This window comes from Microcebus murinus, chromosome 24, assembly GCF_040939455.1.
Source record: "Microcebus murinus isolate Inina chromosome 24, M.murinus_Inina_mat1.0, whole genome shotgun sequence".
Lineage (NCBI taxonomy): Eukaryota > Metazoa > Chordata > Mammalia > Primates > Cheirogaleidae > Microcebus > Microcebus murinus.
Window position 1 is genome coordinate 27,816,403 of NC_134127.1, and position 26,291 is coordinate 27,842,693.

At 39.2% G+C, this 26,291-nt stretch overlaps 1 protein-coding gene across 2 annotated transcripts in view; it reads left to right on the forward strand.

Moving 5' to 3' along the window:
• Positions 1-26,291, forward strand: part of CSMD1 (CUB and Sushi multiple domains 1) — a 1,569,742-nt gene that overhangs the window by 1,216 nt on the left and 1,542,235 nt on the right. The window lies entirely within an intron of this gene.

Consider the following 26,291-nt stretch of genomic DNA (forward strand, 5'->3'; position numbering starts at 1 on the left):
AGGTGCTGGCGAGGTGCGGGGAGCAGGCGGGGAGTCCTGGACCAGCGTCCACGTCAGAGGTAGCACTGTGGGCGCGGGGTCAGTCCCTGTCCACCCCGTCAGGGGAGGAGTCCCTCTGAGTGGCTCCTGGGGCGCGGGCTCTGTGATCCTAGTTTTCTCCTTGACTGAGTTGGGGAATGTTTTCTCCTAAGGAGCCTACAGGCTGCAGCCTCCAGGCAGCAAGAGCTCCTGCACTTGTCCATTCTCTGGAAAGGAAAACAAGCCCCCTTGAGAGAGAGAATATTGATTGATTTTCACATTGGAAAGTGCCTGCCCTCCTTTCCTCATTCTCAGCCACCCTGGGCGCTTCCTCTATCAATCAGCACTCCATCGCCAGACTCTACTGGGAACATTAATATCTACATAGATTTTTTTCCTTTTCCTTTTTGAAGGATGGAGTCAATTCCTGTGATTTTTAATGGTCATTTGCTCTCTCCTTACATAAAAGTCCCCTTTCGTCTCTAGATTCTTCCATTTTCTTTTTCACTCACTTCTTGTCCCTCCGGTGGTCCAGATTCGCGGGTGATTGACAGGGCGAAGGAGGGCTGTGTCTGGCCCATTAGGAAACTCTGGATCGGCCTGGAGACAGGAGGAGACATTTGCAGGCTGGGCTTCTCCTCCCGGCCGCTCCTCCCCCCTGGCCGTCCAGAGTGGACAGGAGCTGACCGCTGGGCGCCAGCCCCTCCACACAGGCATCCGCCCTGCCTCGCAAAGGGGGGTCTGCGGGAATGCCTGGGGAGCGCAAGCAGTGGGTCTTAGTCGCCCAAGCTCATGGTCACTCGGGATCCGGGAGCTTCCCACAGATACTGACCCTCTCCTGTCTGCTCGGCTGGGACCAGATGCCCTGCCCGGACCGTGGTGCTGACACCACCGGTGTAAGAAGCTGGCCGTGCAGGACCCGGCTGGCAGCGGCCTCCAGCCGCCCTGAACTAGCTGGGAATTGAGAGACGAAGCAGGAAAAGCCAGGGCAAAGAGGACTGTGCCCTGGGACGTGTGCACGGTGTGCGTAGCGGGGGGCAGAGGCCAGACCCGTGGGCAGAACCCAGATCGTTCAGCTAAGCCTCTGTGTGGAGAGGAAACACCCGCCACGCAACTCCGCAAAACTTCCCGCCCTTTCCCCTGTACTCAAAGCCCATCTGGGTCCCCCGCTGCCCCTGTTTCAGGAAGACAACTCAGCTTCTGAGCGCACTTTCGGTTCCCCCGAGTTCCGCACGCTCCGAGCTCCCTTCCCCCGCAATTAGCAGAGGTTGCTGCGTGGAGACGGCGGCAGCCCTGGCTCTGCTGCTTAATAATCCGCACACGTGTGTGCCGGGCGGATTCCGCCCCCACGCGGGTGGGCTGCTGCGCTAGGCGGAGGCGGAGCGAGGGTGTGGAGGTGCGGGCTGTGGGCGGAGGCTGCTCTGGCTGATCCTGGGGCAAAGGGGGCAGGGGGCGCAAAGTCCCGGGCGCCCCTGGGCCCTGGCGGGCAGCGCCAGGAAAGAGAGCGCCTCTGGCGCGCTGCAGGCCACAGATCCAGGCTTTAGAAGCCAAGGAGTAGAGCCCAGTGTCCCAGGCCCCTCGCGTGCACGGTGCTGGAGTGGTGTGTGTGTGTGTGTGTGTGTGTGTGTGTGTGTGTGTGTGCATTCGTGTGTGCACGTGCGGAGGGGGACCAGTACGCTGGGACGCCATGCTCACTGCGCTATTGTCTGGCCCCCATGGCGGTGAGTGAGCGTTGCTTCTTAATTAACCCGAGCAGGTCCCAGGGTCCTGTCTCCTCCACGCCCCCGGGGTCAAGTGCATGCGCATATGGCCGCGTGGGAAGGGGCTGTCTGCAGGCAGGAGGCTGGTGACGCCAGCACCGGAGTCGCTATGCGTGCGCCCTAGCAACTGGGGCGGGGTCGCATTCCCCTTGCGGAGCAAAGCCCAGGTGGCCTAAGTCTGGTCTCCGCCTGGGGACGTCGGCTCTGGGCTCAACCACTAGCTCCCTGGGCGACTCTGCGGCGCCTGCGCGCAGTAGGGCTTTCCCAAGGAGGGGCGCTTAGGAGGGAGGGCGCCGGGCCAGCGCCACCGGCAGCTGCGCTGCGCGCCCAGGTGGCGGCTCCCGCTGTGGCGAAGGCAGGCACAGAGTTTTTGGTGCGTGGGGTGTAATTCGTGACCTGTTTGCGGAGTCGTGAGGCTGTAGGCGGCCGCTGTTGAGGTCACTGGAAGCCGTTACCTTTGGTACTCGAATTTCAGCTTCAATGGATGGTGCTATATACTCTTCAGTGAAACGTTGGGGACAGCAGGAATTCACTGTTGATTTCCTTTTTCTTCTTGATTATTAATGGTATTATAAAGGTTATGTCCAAAATGTGCGTCTCTATTTAAATGCACATTTTCACGGACCGCGGGAGAAAACATTTTCATCTAGTAAAGAGGTGGGGTAATTCGTTCCTTGAGCCATTGCTCAGATCTGAGCCCTTAATCTGGGGCTGATCTTCCGGTTGTTTGGACAAAGTTTGCCCTCCGTGTTTCTTGCATATGTGCAGAGACCGGAATGCAGGTATTTGCATTCAATTAGTTACCCAGAGAGCGTCCCAAAACGGAGCACGTATGACACCAGGAGCCCAGACCAGGTCTCATTTTAGGAAGCCTGGAAGAGAAAGGTGGAGTGTTCATGAAATTTAGCAATCCTAACATTCATTCGCCAACCCATCCAGCAGAGATTTAAGCACAGTTTGCTGAATTTCCACAGAAAGCATGCAACTCAGTAGCAAAAGAGAGAGGCCCTCCCATGTCTGCATGCTTCTGGTTGAGTTCCCTTTTTAAAAATCCATATCGCCAAGAAGGATGTTAAGACCTTTAATTTGCTGATCAAATTCCTTTAGGGCTGGGCGGCATCCCATGTATTATACTTTCTTCTAAATGAAGCCAGGAAACTCCTGTGAATAAAGAGCTTTCACAGAAAACTCCTAATCCATCATGCCCTACAAAGGTGGACCACTTAAAATGAAGTTAGTATCTCTTTATTCGTGATTTGCTTAGCAGATCATGTCTTTTTCATTGCATTGTCAAAGGTATTATTATTATTGCAATTCAGAATTGTTCAGCTAAAAGCTTTCCAGTGCTTCTAGGGCACCCATGTAGTTAGTAAATTTGGGATTTTTTTTAAGTCCTTGAAAAGGTAAGCACCACCCAGTCTTTCTTTGGAAGTGACAGGCTTTGTCAATTGTAGGGCAATGAGGTCTCATCAAATGAGTCCAGAGAAGCAAACAGCAGGTGATAGAGGAGGAGTGGAATTCCCCAGGGGCTGAAGCATCTTGCTGGCAGGGGCCTCCTGAGGAAAGGGAAGGGCTGTGTGAGCACTGGCTTTCTGCTGGCAGGTCAAGCTAGATAAGACCGCCACAGACATGGTACTTCCACGGTCCTAGAGGCAAAAACAGCTCCTCCTGGGGGCAATGCTTCCTTAGTCTCCAATTTATTTTCTGGAACACACACCAACACAGCTTTGAAAATGTCAAGAAAACAGTTCTGCTTCCTTTAAGAAATAGATAAACAAAAGCTTGGTGGCTGGTTAGTGCTTATTGCAGAAGATAGACAGCAAATCCAGTGTAGACATTTCTAAGCTGTCAAAATGCAAATGGCATATTAAATACTCTGTATTCCACTGAATGCTGAATTTGCCTCTGGTAGTTTTTCTGCTGAGCTCATAGTGAATATAAGCCATTACAACTCTCATACATGCAATTTAAGCTACACTTTCCCTTTGGCCTTTTTTATTTCTTCTGATTATGTTCATTTCCCTCTATAAGATAATCAAAGAGTCACACGGGCAGCCCTTGCACACAGTGGACGGCAAAGACATGTCTTCTTATACTTTAACTTTATTTGATTAGCCAATAAATCACAAGAAGATATCTGAGTGCAGGCATAGATAGTCTACCCTCTGTATTTGCATTTTTGGGTTGCATGGGGATATTAAAAGTCTTCTGGCACCTATGCTGGGAAGAGTAGGAGCTTAGACTGCAAGACCAGGAGTGGTAATGATTAAGTCAAACCAGTCTGACTCTGTGGTCTGGCCACCATAGCAACGAGAGGCAGATTTTTTTTTTTTTTTTTTTTTTTTTACAACTGTAGAACTGGCCTGGCCTGGATACGCAACCTGAGGCAAAGAAATAGATGTTTTGGCTGTGCTAAAATGAATTAATCCTAAAGGAACTCAACCTTCTTACTTTGCTTTCAATTGCACAGCCACTGTGCTTAGCCTATTGGTTGTCCATTCCAAAACAAACTATTACTATAAAAATAAAATAATCATATTTAAGTATTTATGCCCAAATACAAAGAAATAAGTTTTTTCCACAATGACTTTAAAATGACCTTAAATGATCTTTGATTAACTTTCAGTTCTCTAGGGTGGACTTTAGTCCCTAGTACTGAGGTTGGTAAGCAACAGAATTAAACTTACCTTTATATGAAAAAAAAATAGAAAGAAATTGTATAATTGAACCAGTTGAAATTGATTATAAGAGCCTTATGGAAATAATGCACACCTTTTTCTATGGATTCCAACACTCCCCTCCCCCAAGCAGATCAACCTCTTTGGATGCAGACAGAGTGTGAAACACTTCTCTTTCTGAGCTCAGCTGCAATTTTCTTTAAACCATTTGTATCAGCCAGTAATTTCAGGGAGAAGAAAATACCATTAGTGCTTTAGGGAAGTTGCTGGATCTTTCTTTATCCTCAAACATCTTTGTTCTATGGCAATGAGAGATTTCATCATCCACTAGATACCATGTCTCATTCACCTACCTATGTTATAAACATTTCACTGAAGAAGAATAATTCAACACATTAATTTGAGCCAGAGTCAGTGTTACTTTGACCCACAATGGTAACATTTGTCTCCATCTAAAACTTCTTTGGGGAATGAAAAGAAAACTAAGCAAACAAACAGGCGGGCAGCATGGACACCTATTAAAAACAACTATTAAATCTTTTATGTCACTAATACATCATATGAATTATTGATTGACATTTCCTTGCTTTATCTTGTACTAGCTTTAGCTTGGGAAAAGTCACAAAAAAGGAAAGGCATATGCCAATATTGTCATTCAATCAAAAAATGTTTAGAATGAAGGGAATATCTCCATCTTAATGCTCATAATCTTAATGTAATTTTGCCTCTTCATTGGTAAAGCAGAAAGTGATGAATATCGTGCTGTATGCTGTCATTGTTACTGACGTGAGACAAAGGCAATGTAAGCATGAAGGAGTCAAATTGTTGATGGCTTTTCCCAGTGTCTTCACCAATGAGTCATTTTTAGAATATTATTGCAACCCAAGATTTAGATTATAAAAGAAAATTAGTCCAATTCTAGTACCTTTTATTTATTTATTTATGTTTTGGCTTTCTGTATTTTGGAGACAGGCAACCTCAATAAAATTCAAGAAACACTAATATGACATGTGGATATTATAGAGATATATACAATTTTTGTGTGAATTATCCAGATAATTACAAGCCACGTGAGCCCCCATGGAATTGGAGCAACTTAGAAAGAAAGACATTGAGAATACCCCAAAGTGTTTTGGGGCGACACCCTGCTTTCTCTACTAAACACGTCTGTCACCTTTAGCATTGTAGCTGTCAACATTATGATGGTCATGGTGCAGGGTTTTTGAATGTTGCTATACAAGCTTTGTGTGCATAACAATCACTTGTTTCCATTTTGATTCAATGTAGATTCCACGGCCTCTCACCCAAGTGATTCTCAATAGGTTTGTTTGGGATGGTGGCAGAAATCTGCATTTTTATTTAGCTCCTGTCCTTATCCTTAGGTAATTCTGAGATAGAGAATACGGATAATCTCATTTAGAGGAACACTACATTGGGTACTAGGTAGTGTCATAAAATATGATTTATGACTTTGAGATTGCTAGAATTCTGTGGATAAATATATTATATATGTTAATATATATCATATATAAAACCCAATGTCTAATATATTCTTTTATCTATATAACACAAAGTATCTATATCTATATGTTATATACTTTATATAATATATAAAGATAGATTCTACCTATTTTTCTGTCTCTACCTCCCTTTCACAAAAGGCATCAAAATCTAATAAACTTTTCACGAATTCTTCGTGGACTAAGTAGCCCACACTGATTTTCTGATGAATACACTATATCATGAAACTACACAATTAATTCAGATTTCTTCTTTATCATTAGTGCCTCCATTATCAGTGTTCATTATTCTATGCTGTCTAATCTTTTTTTTTTTTTTACTACAAAGCCAAGATCCAAACTTCTTGTCCATAATGTTTATATTAAGGGAAGACTTCAAGAGATAATTATACTCTTTCATATAAAAATACTGTTCCAATGAATTATTTTTTTCTTTTAGTGTTTAGTATACTCTGATATGATTAGTGTTACATAAGAAAGAGCTAAATGTTAAATTAAAATTTGAATTATTTGGTGAGTGATCTCTAATGAATGAAAGCCTTTAAAATTAATTGTGAATTCCAAGCAGTCTTTTTACAGATGCCAGGATAATCTTTATTCTTTTATTCAGAGAAACTTGTTTCTCTTCTTATTTTTACCAGAAAGTGTCTTCATCGATCTCTTACAAGGGAATAATTTTCTACATGAAGTTGACATTTGTGTAAAGTGTGTGAGGTACTCTCACCATTTTCCTTCCTATAAAATTACACACCTTTGAAAACCAGTTACCTAACTATGCTTCTTAAAACCTTGCCTCAAGGCTGAGTGAATTTTCACTTCTGTTTTCCATTAGTAAACTGGTCATCAACACATCACACCTTTAACTGTTATGCAAATAGTAAGAGCCAGGATTAGAGAAAGTTAAATTTAGCTCCTTGTTGTGAAAATGAAGGGTTCTCCAGAACTAGACATTCACTTTTCTTTCAAAGAATGGACTTTAAGAGTATGTTCAAAGTGCCTTCAACAATTTTCCTCACTATGTTTCAAACTATCCTTTTTATTTGGGTAGGTAAGGAGTGTCCTTTGATGCATAATACAGCTGAGGCTGGTTACGGCTTGCAGCTTGTGATTGCCACTTCATACAAGGAAGAGAGGCCTTCACATTTTTACAAGACATTAACTGAATTGGGCAGATTTTTTCTCTCTGTGCACTAGGAATGTAAATTTTATTAGCATTACTCTTGCCTTTCTTGTTCTGTCTCATTCTTTATCTTCTTTCTTTACGAAATATAATTATTGTGGACAACTTAAAACAACCCAGCTGTTAGGGTATTCTTTTGTTTCATGGCATCAGCTATATTCAGGAGGTTGCAGGATACTTGTCCAACATGCATGCTGCATTTTACATGGAAACAATACGAATTTTGAAAATATAATTCTTAATAATTTTTAATGCAGATAATGTCATGAGAAAGTCAGGTGAGAACCATCATCTTGTTACTGTTAAGTGGAATTACTTTTATTGATTTTGATGTGTTTAAGTTTCTAGGTAGACTACTATCATTTGGGGAAAAGATACTTACTTTTAGTCTATTCTGATCCTAAACCACAAAGACCCAAGGGCCAAAGATGAGATTTTTGAAGTTTCGGCTCTTAAAAATGATTAGAGAAATCTTTTTGCTCACCTGAAGAACCGTGGCACATACCAACTAAAACCACTCAATTCAGTGTAACTGGAATACATGAGCACTTACTGTTCACTTACATCACATTTTTAACAAAGATGTTTAATTCCTTCAATGAGTTTCCCATTCTGACTTTGGATGTAAACTAAAATCACATGGCGAATTAATATTTATTCAAATATTAGTCTATGTGATAGAGACATTAAATGTCATGCACATATGGGGGTTCTATTGGAAATGCAAAGTTAATGGAGACTCAGAATGGAGGAGAAAGGGAAGAGGAAAAGGATCTGAAGGTTAAGGGCGTTGAGAACCAGCTTGAAAACGAACAAAAAGCCTTTTTCAATTTTTGGTAGTGTAGTGAGGGCCAGTTGAAGTGTCAGGCAGGTAAATGGTCCCATGAACATTAAGATTCAGCAGGGGGGCCAGGGTGGGCCTTCTCAGACATTCATTTACTGCTCTTGCCAGCTAAAAGGCCAGATGTGAAGGGAAATACACTACCGTCCCTGGGGCTATTTTCTGAAATATTCAGGTATGCAACTTATCTTAGGCCTTCCTCCCTTCTTTCCACACACAGCCAAGGGGTCATCTCTTTGAATGTCATCTATTTCATGGAAACTAGAATGTTCGAAATTTGTAAGCCCCCCTCCCGGCCCCCTGTTCTCTGATTGTTGCTTTTAGCTTTTACCATTCTGTAGTATTTTTTGCAATGCTTTCCAGGATGTGAGACTCACAGAACATTGGGAGTGGAAAGGCACTCTTGGTTTACTGGCGGTGCGTGCTGGCTTCTTAGTGGCTTCTGTTGGAATATAGCGTGCTTTCCCCAAACCGACTTTCGGAGCCTCCTTAACCTGACTTCTGTCTGTCTTTCCCACTCCTTTCCAAGTCCTTGTGACCTCCACTTAGAACCTCGCACATCCTAAACGTGCCTTAAGCTTTCTCACCCTTGAGCAGCGTTTCCCCCACTCCACGGGATCACTTTTCCTTTTGTTTCCGTTCAGCCCCAGCCCACCCAGCGCTGAGTCTGCTTCGACTTCTCTCTCCCCTAAACCAATCACCCAGTTTCCCCTTCATCCAGATTTTTTTTGTCATGTACCATGTTTAACAATCATGAGTCACAACACACAGAACTGTAAATGTAGGGCCTTTTAAAAAGTTGTGTCATTCTTTTTGGTTGGTTTTGTTTTTGTTTGTTTACATCATTCTTATTTCATAAGTCAAAGTCTTGAACAATTGGAGAGCGTTTGCAACTCTCAAGTTATATCCTAGTTTCTTACACAAATGCTATTTCTTCAATGAATAAACATATGCTCTCAGTCCAGTGATCTATTTGATTCTGTCCCTTATTTTTGGTGAGTCAAATGAATGTGTCCTAAATATTTTGTGAAAACACTTACAGAGGAGAGATGACCTAGGGAAGGGAGCAGTAATGATTCTTCAATTGCCTGTGTGTGACTTATTTGCTAACTTGTGGAGACTAGAGCTTGTTCAGATAATTAGCTTTGAAACCCTATATCCAACATATTATTTTGCCATGATTATTTGATTCCCTTATGCTTTTTTCATGGCTGTTTCCCTTTGTATACAGAGGAAGATATCTGAGGTGTTTGCATTTTTTTTTCTTCCAGTGACAATAATTTAATAATATTAGAGCTTGTTCGGCAGATATGTCAGCCTTCAATTGTCATTTTGATCTTCATGACTATTTTATCTCTCAGCTTTTTAATTTAAAAGAATTATGTAAGAGGATTATGGAACAAAGAAGAACTAATCAGTCTCCTCTTACCACTGCAATTACAAAATTACCTTTCCTGTGTTCTTTGCTGGGAACAAGAGGAGTGGAAGGGACACGTTGTCAGGTGTTGAAAAGATGAGGCGTCTTCTGACCTGAAAGTATAAGGAGTATCAGCAAACCAAACTTTGGAGTATGATTTATATCTCCTAGCAAATGTGTTTTTCTTTCAGTTTTTATGATGGATTGACAATAAGAGGCCCTTTTAAAAAAGAGTCAGTATAAAAATACTATAAAGTGTTATATGACAAGTTGAAGCCACTATCGTTTCTTTTTAACCTTTTATACTGTAAGAACAGAACCTATGAGAAGGAAAAGCAAGTACATAAGTTAAAGATCTGGTGTCATTGTCATTTGCAGCCTTCGAATCAGACTGAGAAATTTGAGCCAATTTTTTATGCCCTTTAATGACAGTGCTCATTCTTTGTCCCAGAATGAGGGATAGAGACAGAAAGCCGAAGGCATTTGTAGCAAGATAATTTTATGTCGTCCCTGTTCCCTATGTTTATCCTCTCTGCAGGACCAGATGCCACCAGGAACAACTCCAGAGCTAGAAAACAGACTTAGGTGGAAGGCCAGGTTGGAGGAGCAGTCTTTCCTTGTAACAGTACCTGTACGGGCCATTGCTGGGCCTCATTGTTGCTGCTGCCCTCACAGCTCAAACAACGCACCTGTGTTATCTCCCGGCTTCCTCGGGTTGGAGATCTGTGCCTGGCTTGGCTGGGGCTCTGCTTAAGGTCTCACAAGGCTACAAGCACATGTTGGCTGGGACTTCATTCTCATCGAAGGCTCAACTGGGGAAAGATCCACTTTTAAGATTAGCAGGGCAGTTGGCATGATTCAGCTCCTTGAGGGCTTAAATTTTTGCTGGCTCTTGGCCAGAGTTCACCCTTAGTTCCTAGAGGCTATGCACAGTTCCTTGTCATGTGGAACTTCCCAGCATGGCTCAAAGCCAGGGAAAGAGGGGTGTGTGTGAGAGACAGAGACAGAGACAGAGAGAGAGAGAGAGATGGACAAGTCGGGTGCTACAATCTTGCATGTAATTACATAATCCTGTGCATGTAATCACGTACATCCACAAGTGGAAGGATCCTAGGAGGACCAACTAAGAGTCTGTCCAAGACACGTTTCTAGAAAAATAATATAAAAGAACATTTCACAATCCATAAGCAAAGGACCTAGGACTTGACCAAAAATAGGAATAAGTATAAATGAGTACTTTACGGGATGAACAAAAATACATAATAACTGCAGGAAAAGATTCTCAAACTTATAATTGACCAGAAGCACGTAAATTAAACATTGCTACTTTCCCCCAATGCTTCCGTGATGCTGGACTTGGTAACATGGAGTCGTGGCAGGCCATCAGGGAGAACAGTCTAATATACAATTGTATATCTATAAAAATGCGAGGTGGAGATAAATTGTCTATACCAATCAAAATTCTAAATCATCGGATATTTTAACCCAGAAATGTAATACATCCTACAGTAAGTAATGTAAGCTTATTCCTTTTAGCTCTCTCTCTAATAGTGAAAAATTGGACAGAACTTAAATGGCCATCATCCTAAAATGGGCAAATACAGTTGTCTAGCACACTGTGTTGTCTGCATGGATGTGTTTCTGTGGTCAAGTGTTGAGTGGAAAATTCAGAGTCGTATGTATATTTTGATTCCATTTTATGTAGTGAAAAAGGCAAGCTACTTCTATCCACATGTAAAAATATCTGAAAAGATGCCCACATCACAGTGTTGATGCTTAAATCCTGTTAGTTTTTTAACAATAACTATGTCAAATGTCTCCAAATGAAATAATAGTTCTTAAAAAAGATTGCCTAGAAAAAAAAAAAAACTCTAACAAAGAAGTCGCTCTTACTAGACCACATTGATGGGCAAAATAAAGATAGATTATAGGACTTTTGAACTTAATGTGACCTTCCAGTTTATAAATCCACATCTCTCATTTTATTTGTGTCCAGAGAAGTTAAGTATCTTGCTCAAATTCATAGAGGAAACTAAGGCAGAGCTCAGTCAAGGAAGGTGCATTTATTTTACCACGCTGCTCTCGGGAGAGCTCACCTTCCTCTCCAGGGCCCCAGAGTCCACCTTCCACCTGCCAGACCAGACCTGCATTCTGTCTCCTCCCCGTGTCCCCTGAGCTCCCGCCCTCACCTCCATGAGTGAGTGGCCTTGCTGGACTGCAGGTACAGCAGAAGCCGGACACTCTCTCCTGGTGGAGTGATGTGCAGACAGCCCTTGCGGTCACTCTCTGGGAAGAGCAGTATGGCTAGGAAAGTTCTGGGCTTAAATTTAAAACCTAAGATTATCCTGTCAGCTGGAGAGCACCACGTTCAACCTTGAAACTCTGAGGAGAGTCCAGAGCCGGGGCTGGTGCTGCAGAGCCCTCGGTGGAAGGAGACGTGTTAAAGGATTTTGTCACTTTGTTAAATACTTAACTACAGTAATTTAGGTGGAAAACACATTGCTGTGATGTCACTGCATTAACTGGCGAATGTATGTTCTATCAATATAACTCGAATTGTGTGTTTGTCACTCTAGAATATTTAATTCTGAAGAACTGAACACGTTAAATTTCACCACAATGAAATCTTTTGTTAGAACTGATCCAATTAGTACAATCAGACAATTGCATTTTTAAATTTCTTAATGATTAAAATAAATTGAATGATGAAATGACTTTAAAGAAATGAATGCCAGCACCTTATTTAGGTTGGTAGTTAACGTCTTATGATAGAAATAATTCACCTCTGTTTTCATGAGCTCAAGGGTTCCGACCGAGTAGGGCGATGTAGGAAGGCTGTGCCTTTCACAACGTCTGCTGTGCAGCTAAACAAGCCGGAATTCAGTTTCCTCGTCTGCTCCTCATAGTATGTGGCCTTGGGAAATATTAAACTTTCTTACGCTCGGTTTCCTTATCTTTGCGAAGCTGATGTGGGCTGAGCCCAATATTGTCAGGATTGCTTGAAGACGCCCAGGTAATAATAGCATAGAGCAGTGCCTGACCCTTACTAAACTTAAATAAATGTTAGCAACGGTTTTATTACAGTAACTAAAAGATTAGACTCCCAAGTCTATGAGCTGCGGCCTCAGAAGCAATAATGAGGTAAACTCAATTTTTCTGGAGATAAATTATTTTGTAAGTGGAGAGTAATCATTATATTTGGATACGATGAGTGTTCTGGGGCTCGTAAGAATAATCCTAATGCTATCTTCTAGGATATTTCGAAATGTACGAAATGCTTTCACATTCCTTACTTTATTTATTGATAAAAATTACAGATTATCAATACGGCCAAGTGTTAGTAAGATCAATTTGAACCTGTGCATGACATTCAGCTTGAATAAAATTAAAGGCTCAGTAAAGTCACTTACAAAAGATGTTTTTTAAACATTATTTAGGACCAGGAAGGCCTGGAAGTTTGAAGGGACCACGAGAGGAACCATGAAAGAAAATAGTAGAAAACTTTACTCTTCTGAGTAAATTTTTAGAGTTTCCTACTGTTTTCTTCAGAGTAAATTTATCTAAAGATCCTGGTGTTTTGGAGCTGAGTATTCCTAAGCTTTGTCGTCTGAGCAAATTTTTATTTTTTTCTAACTGCTTATTTTTGCTAAAGAAACGTATCTGAGGCTATGTTTAAATGTTTTAAGTGATGTGACTTGCCAGTGAAGCCCTTTGAAAAACATAGTAGAATTAGATATTTGCTAGTTGATGTAGTAAATCTATTACCTTTCTGAAGGCGAAGAAGTCAGTGACTCCAGGGTTAGTCAAATCTTTAAAATGCTGAGGGCCCAATTCACTGATTTAAACATCCCCCACCCCACCCCAACCAAACAGGAGAAATTGATAGGGTCAAGGCAGCCAATATGTTCTGGCTTTATCCTTCTTAGGTTTCCTGGTTTAGTGTGTCCTGACAGAAGTTGGAGGGGCTCTCGAGTTGAAAAACCCACCAGTATCTCACCTGCCTGCTCTAGCTTTGAACACCTGTAGTGAGATCTTGAAAGGTAAGGTATCACTGTGTGAGATCCCAAGTTACAAGGACAAGAATAAACCCCAAATTGTGACATCAGAGTGAGTTGTTCCTTCTAGAGTCACTTGATCGAGACCTTCAGAAGAGGCTACCTGGAATGCAGGTGGCCACGATCAAGAGGCACACCTGTTAAGGTCAGGTGTACCGATTCTGGCTATCAATGACAGTGTCTCTTTCTCTCTCACACATACCTAATGCGGCACATCGACACCAAAACCCCATAAACACAGCAATGTGCAAGGCCCACAGCAATGAATGACTTTTGAGGTCTTGGGTACCAGACACCCATTGAAAGTGCGACTGGATCAGTCGATTAAGCATCGGATGACAGCTCTTCTCCCCTCCATTGTGCTCACCCAGGCCAGCCAGCCCCATATTTACTCAGTTAAGGTCCTGCTGCAGGCTCCATTGCTGTCACCTCTGTGCAATCTTCTCCAGCAAACACCAGCTCGGAGGCAACCTAATTTGTGGTTCGGTGACTTAGTTTTCAAATAGGGTGTCCTTAGGGGGTATTCATTCAACATTATGTCAACAAGTGCCTAGTGGGAGCTCAGATCTGCACATCAAGTCAGGCGGTAGCATTGAATAGGTACAAATTCAGGAGAGTGATTTCCATGAGATCAACCCAAAAGCAGGCTTGAGTGAGTGGCTGTCTATGTGACCTTCTTGGGAGCTCTGAGAATTTCATTTTTCATGCCCAAAACTTAAGAGCCTGGAAAAGAGGAGACATTTTTTTTCAACGTGTGTGAGTCCGTGAATGCACACACACACCACTCACACACAACAGTTTCCTCTGCCTCGAAGTTGTTTGGACCTGTGCCAGGGAAAGAGCTGCTGACCGAGGTCGCGAGGAGCCATGCTGTGTTTTTAGTGAAGGTGAGGCTGGCGTCCCCTGCTTGTCTTGTTTCAGGGCACAGAGTTTTGATTTCTAAATCCTATCTTTGCAAAATGGTTCTTGCTCTCACTTGGCTCTTCCTGAAGAAGCTATGAGATCAATTCAATGTAAATATAAATTAATATAGATTGAAAATAGTTATACAACTGAGCAATGTTATATATAAAAGTTTAAGGGCCGGTGATGGACGAGCGCTTGCCCCACGTTGAGAGGAGCACCGCTGTCGCTGTTGACACTACATCTGTGTGGAAGCGAGCACTTTGCTAACATTTTCTGTGGTCGGTTCAAATGCATATGGGAGACATTTGACAAATTGCCGTGTTAGGAGGAAGAGACAACAGCATATGCCCTCATTTCACCACTTCAGAAAGCACTTGGTATGCTGGCGGGCTTTCTTTATGTTTATAGCTGACTAGATAAATGTATCTCCACCTATCTTTAAGCATAGTTGCCCTGAAGTGGCACTTACTTAAATGAATATTTAATAAAGAAAGAGACCAGTGAAAGTAAAGTGTCCTATACCTACCATATCACATTTACTTTTAAAGTGAAACTCATTTCCAACAAGGACATGCTGGACATGGGGTGGATATTTAAAAAACAAATAAGAATACTGGCACAAAATACCATCTCACTTTATTTAGGATGGATGGGGGTCGGTGGTAGCAGTTAACTTTCAACATGTGATGAATTTGTCTTTAAGCTATTTCTAAATTATTGGATTGTTTTGGACGTACTTAAAAATGAGTATGAAAAGTCTTATATGTATTAAGCTTTATGCATGCGAAAGAGTCAACAACAAAATGATGTGCAGTATTATAGGAGCATTATGAAATCATTTTTAAATTAAGATTCTATTTGAAGACAACTTGTTTTTTTACATTTTGTTAAGATGCCTGCCTTTAGAACAATATGTAAATAGAAGAAATATACATTAAAATAAACTAAGAGAAGGAATAGCTATAACTTTTTAAAAAGCTACACCATATATTTGTAAGTAAATTGTTACAGGGAAAAAAAATCAGGATTAGTGATAGCCCTGCACTAACGACCCTTATATTTAGGAAGTTATTACCTGCAACTGAAGAAAAGCTCTGTTCCAAAAGAGAAAGGCATGAATATCCATGGTACAATGGTGTCTTTTTCAAGCAGATTTTCTCATAGTAAATAAAATTATTATTATCAGATACAGGCAATCTGAGCAACACAGAAAACAGTATTTAATCCTCCCTGATTGCCTCAGCTTAGACTGCTCTGAGCTCCATAAGCAATATCTGCTCTAGTTTTTTTTTTTTTTTTCATTTTATTACTGCAAATAATGCATACACAGTTTATGACTGTTACAGGATCGCCACAGTCATTACTGTGGAAACATTTGCCTACATTTTTTGTCTATACAGGACATCAAATGCCGCCATGAAGAACTCATGGTGGGCAAATGTGCTTTGGCCTCCTTCTCCAGTGAGCATTGCCTCACTGCAGAGTAACACCTGCTCTGCTCAGACACGGTACTTGGACCTGGAGCCTACGGGATGGAGTGTCTGGTCAAAACTCTGACATAATCCAGTTTTGAAACCTTCTTGGATTTCAGTTTATTCATTTGAAAAAGAAGTGGTTTTGTCCTCTTCCTTTTAGCCCTGACATTCTTTGGCTTCTGTTCTAAGTATAGTGGCAACCAGACTAATCAATACTTAGCAGGTTACAACAGATAACCCGAATGCAATAAAGCGCTTGCAGCCTGAGGTAGAAGGAAGCCCTGATGCATATGTGTTTAATTTTTCTTTTCTTATTGCTAATGCAATTAACTCAATAATCTATAGTCTCTCTCTTCAGATGCTATACAGGAGATACTTCCTTTAACTAGTGTTAAGTTGAAATTAATTACCCTTTGAGTCTTTTTTTCCTGATATTTTCGTAACCCTTTTGAAAATAAAAATCACCTTGGTGAACTAAAACCCCAGGGCATGGTTCCATCTTAGTTCACAGGGACTACTAGGTCACATTGATGGTCTTTATTAAGTGGACCTTGCCCCTCATGGAAAATAAATGTTTGGAGTAGAAGCTCTACTAGGGCTTGTCACTAGATGTGAATGCCTTCCAGGGAAGCAATAGGGGAAAGTATCTGTTTTCACAGGGTCTGCCCTATATAAATTTTGGACTTGAGTCTATTGTCTAATAACTTTCTCTCTTTTTAAACCCCAGTATCAACATTAAAAATCATATATTATTTATGTGGAAGTTGATATAGTTGCAACATAGTCATAATGCTTAATAGGACAGCTCTATACTGTATTTTATCATCTCATATTTTCCTGACAAAGACTTAAGGCTCAAAAAGTCACCTTCTTTTAGTCACATGCTCTGGGCTGCAGAGCCAGCATCAAGGGCATTATTCTTTAATCTCTTTCCTATGGTTAAGTGTCAGAGTCTAATCATAATTTCTGTTTGCTTTCCAACTACACAGTCCTGCTACCATATGAAGAATTTAAAAATAATGTATCTTGATGTTTATTTTTTATGTAATATAATGTTGACTAGGGTCTTTTTTTGAAAATTGTACACATTGAACTAACTCTCAGGTGATTTTACTTGAAATTCTTCCCCTGTATTAGCCATTCTCCTTCAATACCTAATTATGTGTCTAGAGTATGTATATGGAATCTAACAATCTGTCAAAAATGTAAATGTGTCTCTATTCCAAATATACATATTGGAAATAATCAAGGGAATCCTTTTAATACTGCAGCTAAGTGCTAACTGGCATGCTAAACGTTGTGAGACTGCACTCTTCAAAAATAAAACCAATAAGACCATGTCTAGAAAGGAAAATCTAAAACTTCTCCTTGCTTTGGACTGCTTCATTTTAAACAATTTTTCCTTTCTAAAAATTACTTTTCCCTTTCATTCCAGGAAACAGGCAGACTTTGGAGGAAAACGTTTTCAGGCAGGTGACTATGTTAGATTTGCTTTGTTGATAGGAAAGGAATGAAGTGTGGGCCGGTATCCATACTCAGTGTAGAAACTAAGCACAGTATAGATCCCTAAGTTTTCCTTTTATAATATGTGGGAGGATAAAAATGAATAAATGCACCTCAGCAAGACCATCCCCACAACATCAGCCTTGAAGAACTCTGCTCGTGGGCAGAATAAAGAATTGGTATTATTCTTGCATAGAGTGTACTTAATGGTATTTAGAAAATCTGTAGATATACAAAATAAGTAAAGACTTTCAAGCCAATTTTATGCCTTTTTCTTTTTATGACAAAATCTCACTCTGTAGCCCTGGCTAGAGTGCAGTGGCATTATCATACCTCACTGTAAGTGATCCTCCTGCCTCAGCCTACCAAGTAGCTGGGACTACAGGCATGCACCATCATTCCCAGCTATTATTCTATTTTTAGTAGAGACAGGGTCTCGCTCTTGCTCAGGCTGATCTTGAACTCCTGACCTCAAGTTATCCTTCTACCTTGGACTCCCAGGATGCTAGGACTATAGGTGTGATCCACTGCACCTGGGCAATCTTATGTTTAATTACAGGAATTGTTTTTTTGAGTTTTCACTACATTAGGAAGGAATAAATTCAGTAGCATTCCATAGAGGTCATCAAAGTTTCTTTGTTTTTATATTTGTTTTCAAAAGAACAGGTAAAATTTAAGTGCTAGAAAGAATTTTAGAAACAAAACTGGGGAAAGCAATGCAAATGTACAAGCAAATAGTATTTACAAATAAATTTTGCATATATTACTGAACATATTTCAAATTTTTATTCAGTTTACTGTCTTTAACACCACCCATAAGTCAAATACTGTGCTAGTTTTTATGGACCTGAAGTGAATGATATAAAGTTCTTGCTTTTAAGTATTTCATTTTCCAATAAGGATGAACTTTCTCAATAATGCAATTAGAGTAATGCAAAAAACAGTAAAAATAAAAAAAGTGTTCTGCAAGATACTGGATCATCAAAGAAATAATACATATTTCTCAGTATTCTATTACATTTAATAAATGTACATACACTACCATGGATTTTATTTGATTACACATTCTGGATAATTGATGTTTTATGCAATGTTTTGTCTTCTTTATGATATCCTTGAAAACATGCAACTATAGCAGCAGTCCCTAACCTTTTTGGTACCAGATACCAGTTACACAGAGGACAATTTTTCCACAGACTGGGGAGTGGTGGGTAGGGGAGAGGTGGTTCCAGGATGTTCAAGCACATTACATTTAGTGTGCAGTCGAACTTCTCTGCTGATGATAATCTATTTATTTGCAGCCGCTCCCCAGCACTAGCATCACCGCCTCAGCTCCACCTCAGATCAGCAGGCATGAGATTCTCATGAGGAGTGCAACCTAGAGCCCTCATCTGCAGTTTACAGTAGGGTTCATGCTCATGTGAGAATCTAATGCCCCGCTGATCTGACAGGAGGCGGAGCTCAGGCGGTGATGCCAGTGATGGGGAGTGGCTGTGAATACAGATGAAGCTGCACTCACTTGCCAGTCCTCACGTCCTGTTGCGTGGGCTGGTCCCTAACAGGAACCAGGTACCAGGCCATGGGCTGGGGGTTGGGGACCACAGAAATATAGGATCCAATCATACAGAAAATTGAAGATTTTTAATTTTCAAAATGACAACTGCACTGGAGAGTTAATTCACCATATTTGTAAATGTACTCTCCAAAAGTTGCATGGAGCAAACATTCACACTGTCTCATTTTTCCCCACATGTTGGGCAGCATTCAGAAGATAGGGTGATTAACAAAGTAAAAACTTAGCTCCTAACTTCATGGTGCCTATAATTTAGATAGCTAGAAAGTGTGTTTGTAATCATGCAGTCTCAGAAACAAAATTTCTTACCTAAAGCAGAATTTCTTTATTTAGAGTTCTTGAAAGAAAATCAATGATTTCTTTTTGAATATCACTTAGTGTCCTGTTCTAGAGTTTTATGATTCCTTTAGGGGGGAAAAATCTATATTTGTATATACTAAACCAAAGCATCTGTTCCCATAACTTCTGCATGTGTGGCCCTATTTATGACTGCAGGAACAGCCTATAATGGTATTAATATTACTCTTTCTTTCATCAGATAGTCCTAAAGCAGATACTGTATCTCTTATCACCTCTCCTGGGCTTTTTTTGGCAACTTCCTTAAGACTTTCTTCAACTGTTGGCTGCTGCTTTGTAGATAAATGTGGATCATTAATAGCTACCTTTTACCTTCATTATGTATTTTTATGCCTTACGTTTGTTCCCAATCAATTGATTTTATGGAAAATATGCCACAAATCATCAGATAATAGTATATCTGAGCTAACAAGTGTTTACAGGCCATTTCTCCTGAATATCAATTAAGCAGACAAGTTAACTTCTATTTAAATTCTGTGTTTCCACTTATAATAATGGAAATTTTATTTATTTTAGAGAAATATGCCATAAAATTGGAATATATTTGTATAAAGAATGTGATCATGGAAAACAAATTATATATATATTTTTCAGAATAGTTTTCAGTCACGTTTTCAAGGAAGTAAGAATGACAGGATACTTTTTTTATGCATGCCTCTGCAATTAGAAATTATAGTTGTTGAATGTGTGGTAAACATAGCCTACTGCTAAATACATTTCTGGCTTAAAACTCAAGAAATTATGTCAGATAAAAATAAGTCTTTCATCCTTTCCTTCTTTAGTCTCATAATAATTATGGCAAACAGCACCTGTGTGCCAACTTTCCTTTCAAAAGATTAGGATTATGGAAATGTGAATATTTATAGTGTTAGAGAAAAGTGTTTCTTCTAAACATTTCTTCATAAAGCATTTCTATTTCACATAGAGTTGGCAAGATTGATTATTTTGTAAGATCAGAGTTAATTCATGATTTGAAGATGAATATGGAGAAAATTTATGTTGAAAGCATTTATAAGAGGTTTTTGTAAAAATACTATTTAACCACTTTATCAGCTTGTAGGTGCTTGATATCATTAAATCTTTTTTTTAATAAGCCTTTTTTATGTCAGTATATTCTTAATTTTTGAGCTCAAAAACTATAGATAATAAGAGTTGGAAAGGATCTTTGAAGTCTTAATTAGAGATATGAAAGAAATAAGATACAGAAAAATCACAGACATAGTTAAGACCAAAGTTAGGATTAAAGCCCAGGTCTTCTTAGACACTTCTTAGCCTAGTGCAACTATATTCTTCCCTATAAGGAACCATATAAAGTTATTCTTATTATTATTTGAACATACAAATATCACAGGTGAACATAGATATGCAAAGTAAACCAAACCTTTATTACATAAAATACATTGTGTTACATTTCTTTCTTAGTAATATATTGAAAATACTTTCTAAAATGTATGATACTTTTATTTTTGTGATTAGAACTAGGGTATTATCTTGTTTTGAGATTCTGTAATTGGAAAATTAAGACTCTTCTCTGGTTTTAGAACACAAAAAATGCAGAGTCAGCATTGTGAGTTAAAATAGCATTTGCCAGGCTATTTATTCATAACTTTTCATTTAAATGTTTTATGGTATATTTAAGTCACACAGACTTTCTGTTATTTCATGTAGTAGATATATTTCTGGTGGGAAAAATTCAATATCGTTAGTATTGTTCATAGTGTGCATCGCCCAAAGTAACCATGATAAAATGAATAGTTCAAAAAACACAAATGTTTAAGGAAAAACTTTATTAAATGAGAACAGGATTATAACCGAACTCATACATGGCTTGTTACAGTTTATTCACATAGAGCACATTTCAAGAATTATGTTTGTAATGTTGATGAAGATAAAAATAATGATAATATTAGCAATAAGAGCTAATATCACTTTTTGAATCTTTTTCTTCTTACTGCTTTAATATACATCTCCCTGCCATATCTACTTATCTCCATCTTACAGACAAATGATCTGTCATTTACAGGCGGATTGGAAGATTCAAGCTTGCCCCCCTCCCAAAGTGAGAGAATGGCAGAATGAAGAGTAAGATTCAATTTCTCCCACTGCATAGTGCCTCAAACAATAAAGTAGAATGTTCCTTCTCCATTTTAGAGTGTTTGTCCATGTAATTATTTTCTATATTGCTTTTCTGTGAAACTGAATGATATTGTCACTTCTGTGTTCTATTATTAAGCACTAAGTTGCATTTAGATTTTTAGATATTGAAGAAGTAATTAAAATATGGACTCTGGAAAGCATGGTGAATATCTAAAATGCACAAATGTTTTATATTTGTATACAATTTTGATCATAATAGACTTAAAATCTCAATTAAGAAGCTCTTTTGGTCTTTATTTTGACACAGTCATAGTAATACTATATCCTACTTGTTTAAGTAGAGAGAGAAAATTCACCACTAAATGAGAAATATTTTCAAATTAGACTGTTTTAAAATGCTACATAGAAGCATTGCTTTCTTCTCAGAAAAATTAAAATACAGTGGATTACAATTCCACAGTATGGAAGAGAAAGAGTATCGCAGGAACTTTCCCTGAGAGTCCCAGCACTCCCGGCAGGCACAGCTGGACAGCAGTGGGCTCGGAGTAAGCAGCATGTCCAATGGCATAATCCTATGTATACTTCAATATATCTCAGCTTTGTAAAGTACAGTTTAACTGGGCTCCCGGGAGATAAAAGAGAGTATTTCCTGGAGGTTGGCTTTTCTGCCTGAGTGAAGATAGATAATAAAGTAGATAAATAAGATAGATAAATAAGTAGATAGATGGATAGAAAGATAGATTTTTCTATTAACTATCTCCCAAGCATGGTGTGTGCTAACTGTTCCTATTGGATCCAGTATGAGCATGTCCATCTCACCTTCTGTGGGGACCATGGGGAAGGAAGTCATTATATAGCCAAATGCTAATATTCTGATATTTAGCAATCCCTTAGGTAAAATGTTTTTCACCAGCAAATGGAAAACTCCTAAATATCTCTTATAGAAATTAACTTATTGAGTATTATACTTATTGTCCAAGCCACTGGTATAGAGGTGACCAGGGAGACCAACACACACACACACACACACACACACACACACACACACACTCTCTCTCTCTCTCTCTCTCTCTCTCTCTCCCCCCCCCCCCCCCCCCGTGGTAAAGGATGTAATAGGGTGTGTACTGAGGGATCGGGGAAGTCAGAAAAGAGGACTAGAGGTCAAGGAGCTGGGAAAAACTTAACATACATGTTGGCATTCAGGAGGAATTCTAAAGGGTGGATCGTGGTTTTCCAGGAGAAATGATATCCTTGATTTCAGAAATGCTATGTAAAAATGCACAGAGGTTTGGACATTCCTGGAATGATGGAGAGAATGTGTGGGCTATTCGTGGGAGTAGGCAGTTGAGATCCCAGAGAAAGGCTGGGGCTGTGTGTGAGGCAGTAAGTAGTGTGGAATTGATCCTACCCTACTGGATAGGAAATGGAAAAAAATGGGGAGCTGACAGACATTTTTAAGCAAGGGAGAGACATGATCAGGTCCGTTAAATAAGCAAACACATATCTGCTGCACTTGTGATAGGTGAGTGTTTGGAATTAGAGATGACTAAGTCTTTTCGGCTGAGCCAATTGCTGAAGGACTGTTTGGAATTAGCACTGAGAGAAGAGAGAGAAGTTGGTTTGATTAAGGAGAATCTCCATGGATTAAGTAGTCTTCTAAAAGCTTTGAAACTATTTCATGCACTGTTGTTTATTCACAAGCTTTTGGCAAGATTCCACATTGGAGATTAATGGAAAGACTTACAGAGGCAAGGAAGAATACCTTATAGAAAATGATCTTAGAGGAAAAATATGAGGTGAAGTTAATCATTTATTTATTATTATCTAAGTAGACCAATATGGATCACATTCATATTAATTGGTTTATAGGAATACAGGTAGAAGTAAATTTTTGAATTTTTCATTTCCTGCTATCATAGTCCATGCAATAAAGAGCTTTGCACTTAAATAACTCTATTTCAAAAATTACATTTGTATTTTTCTTGCATAATAAAAATCACTTCTCTTTCATATTCTAAGGGATTCCATCATGAAACAAATTATATTTCTCTGCTAACCTCAGAACTCTAATTTGGCTGGCTTGGTTTACTTGTCAGGCCTTCAAAACACGACCATTGGAAACTCTGACCGTAGTATATCTCCTGATCATCTTTATGTGAGAAAAAAAATATATATGATTTTCAGTTATTCTGGAAAATTTAGAATGTTCTGCTTTCATCCACACTATATTACTGTACATGTGCAGTCTGTGGCACGAGAAGTTTCCTTATTGATGTGCTGGTGCTACATTAATGAAATGTACACAGACTTATTAACATTTGAGTAAGAAAGTATGCAAAATTCATGCTCATTAAAACTAGAGAATAAAATAATTTAAGAACTGAACATAGGTCTGATGTAAGGTACTTTTTATATATTAAACTTTGTCAAAATCAGAAGTATTTAATAAGAATTTTCAAATTGGTATGGGGAAAAGCATTGACTTAATATTTATATATAATGATGGGCTAATAATTTCATGAGATAGTATGTGTAAAACACCTAGTATATTTCCTGGCATGACTATAATAAAGTGAATAAATTATTTTAGTAGTACTTATTAATGTAATTATTCATCAATATGTTTTAGAGGCACAACAACTTTATCATGAGGAATATTATTATTAATACTTTGTTTATAAGAATGCCTGGATATCTTAGAACTAATTTTTCAGTAGAGGAAAATTTAAAGATGATTGAAATGGCTAAAGACAACAGAAGAATTGACATAAACTCAATCTAAGTACTTTTTAGCTTTGATTCTTTTCTTACTGCTGTGCTTTCTCTTTGAAAACAAATGAGAAGTAACAGCTCTTAGTCTTTAAAATTATCCTCTAAATACAAGGAGTCTCTTCCTTTGACTGATTCCTGAATTTTTTTTTTTTGAAGACAAGTTTATCTGCTCAAATATTTCAAATCAATGCCTAATTGAACTAGCTGTTACCCTCCAGAGAGCACAGTGATGTCTGGTCAATTTCCTTTCACGTTTTAACATCAGAAGTACAAAACGACATAAAATAAAATGGCAATTTGTAAAAAGCAAAAATTCTCTAAGGAATGTGCAACATTGGATTGCCAATGCTTCAGTAACTCTAGTTGATATTTTTAACTGTGCTTGTGAATAAGGAAAAGATGCTCTTATATAATCAACTTCAGTAATTTGAAGGGTATGTTGACAGCTTACCATAAATTCCTTGAATTTTTACAGTTTAAGTATATCTTGGTTATTTTTAATCAAGGCACATGTTAAATCCAATTCTACACTTCTTTTTAGTTTTTTCCCCATATAAAAATTATTAGAAGGATAATTTGTGTGACCTTAACTATAAATTTTAGTTTATGATATACTTGGGTTTCCATCAGCATTATATTTCTACAGATAGACCATAAGACTTTCTCAATCACAGACATATTTATGTTTAACAAGTCAAGGTGACCCTCCCTCACTCCAGGATGGGCACTGAGAGTTGAGTTTCAGATGGCCACAGCCCCTGGAAGGGCCTGGGTTGTGTTCCATTGTGGTCTGGAAGTTACAGTTGCCATTAGCTTAATAAATAAACTTGCTCCAAGTACCAGAAGGTAATTTGGAACTTTTCCAATTCTACTTTTGGTAACAGTCATTATTGTTCATGTAAAAATACTTGCACTACCATAAAGCATCTTATTTGCATTCCAGATATGAGTGTTATGGTGTAAACACGAGGTATGCTCACCAGCACTCAGGGATCATTCTCAAATTGCGTGTAGATCCTCCTTCAAATTTTCCTTCTCTACATCTCTAAATATATATCCTCTCTCTTTCAACTTGTTTACCCTGCAGTTGATGTGAAGATGCATTCATTTTGTCCTAGATGTCCCTGGAAGCCCATATAATTAGATTGGATTCCAGGCAATATGTTTTCCTAAATAACCATTAATATTTCACTATGAAAAATTTAAAAAGTGCACTCACTTTTACTGTGGTGTGTGAACATCCAAACAACCTTATGGCAGAACTTAGAACATCTACTTTCATTTCATTTATATAGATACAGGAAGTGAAATTTAGTAAACTTTAGGGATAAACCCAATTCTCTCATTTATAAAGAAAAAAATAAATAAATAAAGGACCTGGTGGTTTGGCAAGGGCATTTGCCTAGTGTGTGGTGAAGCGGAGACTTTGTCATTCTTCTGACTCTAAATGACCTGCTTGTCGCTCGAACAAGTCCCTGCTTTGTCACTCGAACAAGTCATCTTATCTGTATAGTTGACAGATAAATCAGTTGGAATTCATCCCACTATAGGTGGCCACGTGTACAACTGCTTTAAACAGATAGGTTTGACTTTAAGTGAAGTAATAGACGTGAAGCCTTTGCCTGATACATGGTAAGCACTCAGTGAATGTCAGCTAATTGCCATCAATGGTCACTGCATTTAATTAGAAATATTCTAGAAATCCTTGTTGCAGAGATCCTTCTTGTGTTTTTTCTTTCTGTCAGATACATAACTCATGATTTTCTATATGCTATATAAAAATATTTGCTTGCACCTCCAAAGCAAAAATATATATTCGCATTATTTACTCTGCTTGCCTACAGTAGAGATTTTTGAGGACTTTGAAATATGTTTGATTTTCTCTTTAAAGTAGAACAAAATGTGTATTGTGGAGGACAGTGTTTGAAGTGAAGAAATGACCCAAAGCAAAATGAATCAATAGATAACATGTGGTGTAGTGCAAAGCAAGATAGGCTAATTCATCCAGGAATAATGTCCTGCAAATCCTGGTCCCCAAATTCCATCCCATAACGCTAAAACACAGTTGGAGCAAACATATCAGACAACAGTGGCATTACAATAAAGTCAGTGGTGGGCACAAAACAGGTGTATGGGCTG